We start from the raw sequence: 9,444 nt of genomic DNA, 5'->3' as shown, positions 1-9,444 counted from the left end.
GGAACTGGAGAACCCCGCACACCTCTGAGGTCGCACTCAGAAGAGCCAACCGTACGGTGAACAGGGATAGGATGGGACAATAAGCGAGGGCCCGGTAGTAATTAATTATCGGGACGTGCCAAAGTGTCCCCGCATCTAATTTTAAGGGAAAGGGAGCAGCCAATATGCTTCAACATTCGAAGATAAAGAGCGCAGATTGGCCAAAAGGAAAGTAAGCAACGTAAAATACCTTGCCCCTGAACTACGAGTAGCACTCGCTCTGTCATGGATAGACAATCTGATCCGATTTGCTGAATATACATACCTCTGAAAGTAGAAGCAAAAGCGAAAGTGAGAGTGAAAGTGGAAGTATGGCCAGTTCCATGACCTTTCAGGACTCCTGCTACTGGGGATCGGATCGCCCTCATGGCCTAAAGGCGAACCGCGGAAGAAAAGAAGCGGGATTCGAACCCAATAGCTACTTTCGCTCGGGTCGATCTCGCCGCCATGACGCCACCAGAGTGATCCACATATCTATCAACAAGAAAGCCAGAGTACGTAATCGACGCTGATGCAAGGAAATTTTTGAATTAGTCACGAGACGCGGGAAAATGGGGAAGATACGAGGTTTCAATCCTCTCTCATCAGATACGCTGATGGTCGGTTTTTCACTTGAGTCTAGGAGTTATCAAGCAAGCAAGCAAGCAAGCAAGCAAGCAAGCGCGTGAGGAAACAAACTGAGCAATGGCCCTAGCTAGCCGATAGGGCTAAAGCGACGACAAGGAAGTAGAACTCCAACCACGGCGTAGGTGTTCTTTCCGCCGGCCGGCCGCCTGTGGACATCACAGATGGATCGCATCTACGTCGTCGTCCGGGAGGCATGAGCTGCCAATTTGCGGCAGTTGCTGGCTGCATGGGCATCGTCACGATCAAAAGAGGGCAGGGGAGCTCGTATTCCGGAACCCTCACCTGATGGGATGCGGGGAGCCGTATGACGGGAAACTGTCACGAGCGGTTCTGAATTGGCGGTCAGGCAGGGAACTCCTAACCTGATTGGCCGACCAAAACCGAAATAAGACTCCGGAAAAGTCGTCGCCGTTGTTAAGAAATAGTTTATTTACATGAGTAAGAAACTGACGTATTTCCATCGGTCGCTTCCGTTTCGTATATTAGTTATTTTGTATGCTTCGTATAGTTTTCTGTGAATTAGCATTAAAAGGTTCTTTAATAGGCATAAACAAGTCGTGTTGGCAGTACGCTGGTCGGCTTCACAAGCAAGCTGCGGGTCTTTTTCAATCACTAATTCTTATTTTGCCCAAAATCGTTGTCGTTGGTTCACATTTTATGGCATCGCAGAAATTGATTGTAAGGCTTTAGATTATTTCAAAGGGTGGCCTAAGGTCACCCCCCTTAAATGAGAGTCCCGCCTCTCTTCATTTAAGCGGGAAAAACGTTCTGCTGGCTGGGTAACATAATGGCAATGTATTGGACTGCAAATCCTGGAATGACGGTTCGACTCCGTCCCTAGCCTATTCTTCTTCCAAGCTCTTTTGCCATTTCCGAGTGAAAAGATTGCTGCTTTAAAGTGGAAAGAAAAGTGCAAAGCATCTTCTTGCCAGTGATTCATCAAGATTGCCGCCGGCTCGGTTTAAAGTGAAAAGAAAAGTGCTGCTTTGCTTTGCTTTGCTGGATTCGCAGATTATGGCCAGAAGATGATATTGCCTTCTTGCATGATCCTTCTGAATTTTACCAACGGAATTTCGAAATTCCAGCATTCAATTCTTTCCGCAATCTGAGCCGCATTAAAGATTATCGTATAATAATCCATGAATATTCAGGCCTTCTTGAAAGTTCAAAAGAAGAACTTTGGTTTGGTAGCCATTTATATTACACTTTTTACTTAATAACCACCTGCGAATTGATGACATCCTTGTGAGGTTGGTAGCGATCGAAGGCTAAGTACCAGCTGTATTTGCACTTTCCCTGCTTGCTTGCTTGCTTGCTTGCTTGCTTGCTTGCTGTTCGGCGCCCGCCGCTTTTGTCGTTAGCACTCTTTTGTTCATTAATCAAGCGTTTCGTTCCGTCCGGGCATCTTTGTAAGACGTGAAACACCCGATCCCATTCCGACCTCGATATGTGAAAAGCGTTTTCTGCCATATGTACTGATAATTTTCGGGAGACGTGGTTCGACAGCCCGGACCCTTTCAAATCGTATATGCGATTGCCTAAAGGTCAGATGCGAATCTGATATCAGCCAGAAACAATGAAAAGGCGTACGACAACGCAAAAAAGCAAGCTATGGATGTGAAGACAGATTAGAACGGTAAACACACAATACCAATGATGCGTAAATCCCTGGCTGGCATGCATTATCGGAAAATCTGTTCCTCAACTCTTACGCTCGAGAGAGCTAGGGAACTTGTCAGGGAAATCTAAAGTGTTTAGTTAAACGAGACGCTAAGAAAGGAGGAAGGACGAAGCCCTTCTTGCTTGCTTGCTTGCTTGCTTGCTTGCTTGCTTGCTGCGGATTGTACAAACTTCGTATCGCACAGCACGGAAAGAGAACTCAAGAGCGTAAAGGAAAAAACAGAGGATGCAGGGTCATTTGGTAGACGTTTTCGTCGAAACAATGAATCCTCTGTCCAAGTACTCGACCAATTCTTTCCGCGCTTCTTCCGCATTTTACAAACGTCCGAAGATTATTGTATAATAATCTATGCGGGCTTCTTTTTGTCTCGGTTTTAAGCAGTCACAGGTTGAGTGGCGATCGCAGAACACTCATTAAGATTTTGTACGGTGTTCGGTAGGTTCAACTCCTACTGCATCGAAAAGAATGCATTGGATGGATGCCTGGGCATTGAGAGGGAAGGACGCTTCCAAAGGCGAAAGGCCATGGGGAGATACCGTCTGTGATCCATGGGTTTCCAATCGGGAAACCGTATCCAAGCTTGCCGGGCATGCCGTGTGCTGCGGCTCTGCCTCGGACTTGAGAAACTTAGCGAACTGAAACATCATTGTAGCTAAAGGAAAGGAAATCAACTGAGACTCCGTTAGTAGCGGCGAGCGAAAGCGGATTAGGCAAAGAAAAGGGAAGGGGCCCCAGCCCAGAAGGGCCGCTTTCCCTGGCCCCGTGCGGGGGAGAACTTGCAGTAGAGGGAAGGGTGGGAACCCTTCCTCAAGGAATTCTGAAAAGGTTGGAAGATCTGGCCAAAGAAGGTGATAGCCCCGTAGATCTTTCCTGGCAAGTTTGATTACCATTACAAAACGCGGATACCGTGTTTGAATAATGATCGCTTTACGTGACTAAGGGGGACCACCCCCGCGCCTAAGTATTCCTCAATGACCGATAGCGTACCACAAGTACCGTGAGGGAAAAGTGAAAAGACCCCGCCGTATGCCGGGAGTGCAATAGAAAACCTGAAATCCGATGCAAACTATCAGTCGGAAGAGCGAAGCTGAGAAAATGCGGCAAAGCCACTAATGTTCGATGGAACGCATACGCGAAGCTGAGAAAGCGCTGTAGCTTTCGGAGGCAAAGCCACTAATGTTCGCATACGCGAACCCTTGAGCGAAGCTTCGCGTTGTCGGCTCTCGCTTTAGCACTTTCCACCCTAACGGCGTACCTTTTGCATAATGGGTCAGCGAGTGAATGGGAACAGCGGCTTAAGCCATTAGGTGTAGGCGCAACGAGGTTGAATCTTCGGCGTTGTTTCTATTTGACCCGAAACCGATTGATCTAGCCACGAGCAGGTTGAATCGAGCTCTCCACAGAGGCCTTGGAGGACCGAACTCACGTATGTGGCAAAATACGGGGATGACTCGTGGCTAGGGGTGAATCAAAGAGCTACGACTCCGCCGTTCCTTTGTTGAAGTCCGAAGGACCACAAGAAGAGGGAAAAGGAGTCCTCCTCTGGCCTTTCGCCCCACAAGCGTGCGAACGCTTTTTCAATAACTGGCTCATAACGGTGAAACCAGCTTACCCTTTGAGAGTAATGGCCACACCGTGGGAAGTCGTGAAAGCTTCTCTCCCTTTATTGCGGTCGAGTGCCCCAGCAAGCAAGCAAGCAAGCAAGCAAGCACGCCCTCAACGACGAGGAATAAAGCGGGTCAGGCCCCAAGATGAAAGCAGGTCAAGTTTGGTAGGCGGTTAGCTAACGCCAACCCGGGTTCAGCAAGCAAGCAAGCAAGCAAGAATGCGCCAGGATAGGTGCCCCGGGACCAACACTTAAACAGTCCAGGGTCCCACCACCAAAAGGTCTTGTTCCCACTGTCCTCGTTGCTTTATCTCGTATTCCAGAACCACCTTGTTCTTAGGGAATCTCTCTCGTAGCTACGAGCTAGCTCATTGACCCCGTAACGACTGATTCGAAAGATGAGAGCATGATTGTTAATGCCAACACGCCGGTTCTCACTCCCTTCGGCCGAATCCATCTCGAACCAAAGGTTGGTTCTCCGGCCATATGCACCAGTGTATCGAGAGCTGCTGCTTTTCAGCGAAGAAAAAAACTAAACTTTAGACGGGCTTCGTGATGTTTATGCTTTTTCATTGGAGCATCTATGAACATGTGAACACTGCTGCTGGCCCGACTGAAATTCACTTACGTAACCTTCTAGCCGAGGTCAATTTTGTCACTGAGATTGTTGTTCTAGCTAGGCCTTCTTGCTCTCTGGAGCCAAGTGAAGCGCAGTGATCATTGGAATGCAAGGCCATGAACATGACGTAAGGGAAGGCCGAATCCATCTCGAACCAAAGGTTGGTTCTCCGGCCATATGCACCGGTTCATCGTAACCGTTCGAGAGCGAAAAAAAAAACTAAACGCAGAAGCTAGACAATTGCTAGCGGCCCAACAAGAAAAGAAAAGAAGCGGATTGACGTGGCCGCAGTCATTCGACCTCCCCATGCTATCTGAGTGGATGCACCTCACCCTTCCACTGGCTATGCGGGGACTGGACCAATGTGATCTCGCCTTGACGTTGGCGGTCCGGCTTATGGAGAAGAGACCAACTGTGGTGTGGCCTTCTCCAACCAAGAGTCACACCAAAATGAAAATATTGCACTTGTGCCCGTTAGTTGACCGCGTTTCCAGCTAACGTTCCTTGTCATTGCGAACGACACCCTATTCATTCATTCATTCATTCGTTCGATCGGGGAATAAATCGCCCGCCCTTCATGCTGAATCCGCGTGTCTGCGTGTGGAAATCGCAGCGGCCTAATCGTTCGTACGGTTCTTCGAGGAAGAAATAAATCTATCCCTGCATCCCAACTACGAATAAGAATCAATCAGAGTTCTTTCGATTTTCTTTACGGAAACGCGGAAAGCCAGCCCATCGCCGCTTTGTTTGCGGTCGACGAGACAAAGCGAAGGCCTTCATTGCATTGCATTGCATTGCATTGCTGCGACTTGTTGAAGAACCAACCTTTAACTCCCATGCATATGGAGGAGAGAGAAAAAGGGAAAAAACCGAACAGACTTAGAAGTCGTTGAAAGGAATATTTGAGCATGATTCTTTCGTAATGGGCACACGCCTCTTAGTGATTTCGAGAACCCTTTTTTGGTAGCTATTCGTCCCAATTGCTCCTCGTGACGCCGCAGAACCTTGGTAATTGGGATTTTAGGACGCAGCCATACCTATGATGTAAGGAATAATTGACTCACATCACGATATTCCGGTCCTCTTAATCATTATTCTGATCTTCGTACTATGGATGTTGGTCCGCACTTTATGGCATTTCCATTATCGAAGAAACCCCATTCCTGAAAGAATGGTTCACGGAACTACTACAGAGATTATTTGGACCATTCCTCTCAGTTTCGTTCTGATGTTTATTGTTATACTATCTTTCGCTTTATTATATTTGATGGACTAGGTGGTAGATCTAGCCATTATCATCAAAGCTATTGGACATTAACGGTATCGGAGTGCGCCCTTTGACGAAGGTGATGGAAGTGCAACAAAACGCACCGGACTACCTCTACAGTCCACAAAGTATCTGGCTTACCAAATGAGAGACGAGAATCAAGGGAAATTCTCGTCTGACGTCGGGAGACTCAAGAGACTAGAGCGTGCCAGAAACGGGAAGTTGAGGTGCTACCTATGCATTGAGAAGGCTCCCCTAGCCAATGAGAAGCCTATGGTTCCATTCTCGGAGTCGTTGGAGGTACGCATTCCCGCTTCCAGTATAGGCAATGTACAGGAAATGGATGCTCAGCTTGCGATGTTCAATGACGGCGCTGAAGTAATAAGTCTATCGGCACTACAGCTAGTGGCATACAACTTCGGACCTAACGGGCCTGACCCCGTCATCTCTGGAATGGGGGATTCCCGACGTGTTGGCAGCAAGCAAGCAAGCAAGCAAGCAAGCAAGCAAGCAACCACAGTGGTTACAAAACTACCAGAGGAGGAGCGAGGCCGAAGGTTGACTGTTCCTGCTCTGCCTTCCTCGGGTACGGAGGTCCCACAGTAGGTAACAGCGAGCACAAGCACTTTACCGAAGGGGACCAGCGCTTATACTCCACCCCCCTTTTTTTGGGTCGGGTCTCAACTGCTCGCAGTAAGGAACGTTGCGAAATTCAGTGGAAACTCAAAGATCACAGAGAATTGACCGTAAATGAAAATGTAAGTATTATTTCAGGTAAGACATATTAGTCTCCTTGTTTGGAAAGTCACCCTGTCGAACGAAAAAGACTAGGATCATGGCTTGATTGAACGGGAAACAGACTCCTAGCTTGCCAGGAATATCATCGTTCGATCCGCCAGAGACGGTCTATCCCTGCCTGAAAGACTCGCTCGAGAAGGACGGACCTAGCAACAGTATACTCTTCAAGTGTTAATAGGCGTGGAGAGCTGTCTGCAGGGAAACTTGCAAGTACAGTTTGGAGGGAGGCGAATGAACCTAAAGAAGGGCTGGCCGCCGACCCAACCTTATGAGTATTCAGACTATAACAGTTCCGATGAATAGTCATTAACTTTTGACAGTTATATGATTTCGGAGGATGATCTGGAATTAGGTTAATCACGTCTACCAGAAGTGGACAATTGAGTAGTTGTACTAGCCAAGACTTATTTATGTATGATTATAACTTTGGCTGATGTACTTTATAGTCGGGCTGTACCTTTCCCAGGTGCTAAATGTGATGCTGTACCCGGTTGTTCGAATCAGACTTCCATTTTTACATAATGAGAGGGAGTTTACCATGGTTAGCGCAGCGAGATCTGTGGAACTAATTATGCGTTTACGCTTACTGTCGTGGAAGTTGTTTCTAAGAATGATTATCTGGAGTGGGTATCCGGTCAGTAAACAGTAATGCAATCATCAATAATGCTGGTGTCGTCTCCTTCTAGATTAGATTAGAGGTCTCTCTTTTTTTGAAAGAGAAACCAAACCACCATTATCTGTTGCGGGAAAAATCAACCTCTATGCCGCCAAAGGTTATGAAGCGCAATTCCAAGAGTTTCATTCGATCGAGAAACCGAAGTACGTCTCGACAAGCAAGCTTGGACCACGGTCCCGACCGAATGTGCAAGCAACTTTATCGCAATCCCGATTACGTATGTGTGACTCCGGTGGATTAATTTCCTTTGTATCTCATTGATAAAGAAAGAAAGAATAGGTGCATGCTGGCCCAAGTAGGCACTTCGGGATGGGGGCTTAATGAATCCCCCATCTCACCCTATAAACTAGTGTCTGTGCGACGGGTTGTATAAAGCAGTTCATGCTATTTTTCAAAAAAAAGTTGAAATGCACAATGAAACTGCTTAATTTAATATGCGTTATCAACTTACAACACTAGGCCTAGTGTTAGATTTTCTCATAGAAAGATAACTTTATTTGGATTAAGAAGACTTATTTATTGGTATTGTTGTTTCTCTCATTATATATAGCCTTCTTGTCATAGTGGACGTGGACAAAATGCATTGTTTATGTGGTGTTGTATTGTTTATAGTGGACAGAATGGGCCGGATGAAGCCGGCGAAAAGGGGTTTCATGATGGGATTGGTGGCTGTCCAGTGAGCGCTGGGAGCTATGTGAACCAATCCTGCTTTCGGCAGGAGTACTGTGCTGTTCGTATACGGCTTACTTCCAAGAGGCTGGGAAGGCCAGAAAGATAGCTAACGGTGTTGCGGTGCTAACACTTCAGCTATTGTACGGACTTTGTTTGCTGCGCTCTAAGTGAGCTTGTACCCACAGGAGATGACTGCTGCACCGTCCGTATAGGTGTCTCCTTTACTTTAGACGACGACTGGGTCAGAGAGACCTTAAGCCGTTGTCTGACCTACTTAACATTACCTTTGACGGGGAGGCTAATGGGCCTACACTACACATCGTAGAGTCGGTTAAGGTGGCCTGCTTGTCCATATCCTCTGGCTCACTTATTAGGCCTAGCCCGGCGCCACTACGTGGACAGTGTCGCTATAGGTTTGGTAGGCCAAAGGAAGAGGCTCAATGTGAAAGGCATCACTGATACTCTGTCTGAGCAACTGTCAACCTTCTTCTCCTTAGTGCCCTTTGTCTAGAGGGACAGACCCTCACCTTGATAGCTGCCGCTCAGTCTAACCAGGCCATATCCTTACCCTACACAGGCCAGGTACAGTTCTATCCTCAGGGTGGTTAGGGAGCGTCCAGTGCTAGCTCGGTCAGCCCCTGAGCTGGACCTAACAGTGTGTATAGCTAACTTTAATGACAAAACTATGAGGACTGTTTCATGGTGTCTAGGTCAGCCTAGACGGCGGGCGGTTGCTTCACGACTTCCTGCTACACCAGTCATAAGATAAGCGACTCAGAGTCTGTACCTGACAGGTACGGGCGTTGACCTCTTCTAATCTAACAGGTGGTGGAAGTGCAACGAAACGCACCGGACTACTTCTACAGTCCACAAAGCATCTGGCTTACCGAATGAAAGACAAGAATCAAAGGGAATTCTCAAACCGAGAGGTCGAGGGAACACCTCGAATTGCTCCGACTCCTAATATCGGATTGCTTCTCTTTGGGATCCAGGTATACTTCAATGGCTTGGCCCTTGTACCAGCCACTACCTCTGCCCGGCGCCCCTGCTGGCATAATTGGTGACAGAACTCAACTACGTATTACCCGAGTTTAGTATACAGAGTGCGATAAAAAAAAGAGAATTTACTATATAAAGGAAGCTCAGCCTAACGACTGGATAGGCGGCCCGGGTCAACTCGAGATTCTCCGCGCGCGATTCCACTAGGAAATGAGTTAGAGGGCAAGCTTACTTAAATGAAGGACTTCTCCGAAGAGCAAAAGAATGAAATCTAACACCAGCCCCGGAAGAGACTTTACTCCCAAACTCGAGGAACTTATCTTCTTAACATCTAGAGCATCGCGGAACCGAGGGACCCTGCTAAGATTCGTTGGGCGTGCTGCGATATTTACTATCACAAATCCTTGGCTCCCGGCTCTACTTTTCCTCCTCAAATCCAATAACTTCCTTCCTTTCCGCC

General features: G+C 47.5%; 1 long non-coding RNA gene across 1 annotated transcript; it reads left to right on the top strand.

Moving 5' to 3' along the window:
* Positions 1-1,822: 1,822 nt before the first annotated feature.
* LOC147849680 (uncharacterized) lies at positions 1,823-3,791 on the top strand. Its single transcript, XR_015531759.1, has 2 exons — positions 1,823-2,302; positions 2,787-3,791. It is a non-coding gene; the product is annotated as an uncharacterized LOC147849680 (long non-coding RNA).
* Positions 3,792-9,444: the final 5,653 nt, after the last annotated feature.

This window comes from Azolla caroliniana, unplaced genomic scaffold (genome assembly GCF_043228905.1).
Source record: "Azolla caroliniana isolate FFs.n. ecotype wild unplaced genomic scaffold, voAzoCaro1.0.p SCAF_27, whole genome shotgun sequence".
Classification (NCBI taxonomy): domain Eukaryota; kingdom Viridiplantae; phylum Streptophyta; class Polypodiopsida; order Salviniales; family Salviniaceae; genus Azolla; species Azolla caroliniana.
Note: the sequence above shows the minus strand (reverse complement) of the source record. Positions and strands in the feature narration are given on the sequence as shown.